We start from the raw sequence: 1,595 nt of genomic DNA, 5'->3' as shown, positions 1-1,595 counted from the left end.
TTTTTTTTTTTAAATCTCAGGAGGGCTAGAGCCAAAACATGATGACATGAAGCTTTACAGACAACTGTGCAACACTGTGCAACCTTTTACAACATTGTGCAACCCACGTTTCTGAACATCTGAGTTAATCTTCAAATCTGTTGAGGATTTTTGCAAAAATCCCAATACAAAATAAAATATTTGTGTAAAATAAGCAATGCTGAATGAACAAAGAAAAAAATGTGTATTTTGAGGATTTTAATCATGCTAGGTACATTCCATCTCATTCCTGACTAAAATATTTACTCTTTAATGGGCCCAGATGGTGACAAGCATGTCAGGTAGATTTGCATTACTGCCCCAGTCATCCACGCAGATTTTTCACACCGTGAGCTTTTTTTTCAAAGAGCGTGGAATGGAGGCAGCGCAGCAGTGTCACATCCTGTTAAAAATTGGAAAGCTGTGCCATGTTTCATCCCATCTGCAGTCTGAGCCGCGGTCCTCAGCAGACACAACGGGGATCTCCTGAGCCGGATTCGTCCGAGCTGCAGTCTCTCTGCATGATACAGTGTTTCCTTTTTTTTCTTTTTTACTGTAAAGTGAATAATAAAGAGGAGTGTCATCATTCCTGCTGGTGGCTGCACTTTTAAGACCGAGCCACAGTTCTGCAGCAGGGCTGTAGTATGTTGACCTTCATGACTGTAATTTCCACAGGAGGTTGAGGGGCTTTGTTGTGAAGTCGAGGATCCGTTTCCATCACCACGGCACACTAATAATCACCGCCTCATCAGCTGTGGTCAGGTCAAATCCTCTTGGAGTTCCAGGAGCTTTCCAGTCTGAATGTTTTTCATACTTCCTGCCGCACTGACGTAAATATGTTATACATAAAACATGAAGCCACCATACCTGCCGGCGCTGAAGGAACAGCAGACCACAGACTTTACGCTCATTTGTCAAACTGAAAGGTCTGCTTACCCTCAGCCGCGGTCCTGGGATCCAAACTGTGTTACTCCCACTGAAACATGTACAACATTTGTTCATCATTATGCAGTAAATGCAACTCCAAAACCAAGCTTTGAAGTACAGTGATTTGCTGATATAGTTATCTCTTGTTAGCATTTCATCACATAATCATAAACTTCTGTGTTTTCAGCTGGGATTGTGTTGTCATAAACACAGTTGTAAAATGAAAAGAATACACAGATTAAGTGGGTAGGATTGTTTTTTTTTTGTTTGTTTTCTTTTACAATTAAAAACATGAAACTTTGTGTGTTTATGTTTACTGTTAATTTCTGAATTTCACATCAACCCCTTACCTTTCATGATGACACAGATGTATAACAAAATGCTATTTTTCAGTTTTTCTGATGTCAGCTTAATCCTCTTTTACTATACAGCTTTAGAAAACAAGATTTTTTAATATAAAGTTGTTGCATTTTGAAAAATAAAGAGAGCATCCTTTTCCATAATATTCCTTCAAACATCTCTGATAACATCAATATCAACTAAACAAACAGCAGTGCATTGTCAGATATATGAGCTGCCTCTTCTACAGTCAAAAATACATCTTCATCCAGATGTTTTAGTACATCTACAGGTTAATGTTTAAGCTAACA

At 38.6% G+C, this 1,595-nt stretch overlaps 1 long non-coding RNA gene across 1 annotated transcript; it reads right to left on the bottom strand.

Annotated features, from left to right (window-relative positions):
- Positions 1–222: 222 nt before the first annotated feature.
- On the bottom strand, positions 223–1,326 carry LOC106959143 (uncharacterized). The gene is made up of 2 exons (XR_001427285.1): positions 955–1,326; positions 223–843 (listed from the first exon to the last, which is right to left on the bottom strand). It is a non-coding gene; the product is annotated as an uncharacterized LOC106959143 (long non-coding RNA).
- Between the last annotated feature and the right edge of the window lie 269 nt (positions 1,327–1,595).

Source organism: Poecilia latipinna, unplaced genomic scaffold, assembly GCF_001443285.1.
Source record: "Poecilia latipinna isolate Pla-1442-1.1 unplaced genomic scaffold, P_latipinna-1.0 Scaffold52, whole genome shotgun sequence".
In the NCBI taxonomy this organism is placed as follows: Eukaryota; Metazoa; Chordata; class Actinopteri; order Cyprinodontiformes; family Poeciliidae; genus Poecilia; species Poecilia latipinna.
The sequence above is the reverse complement of the archived record's forward strand: the minus strand, read 5'-3'. Positions and strand labels throughout refer to the sequence as shown.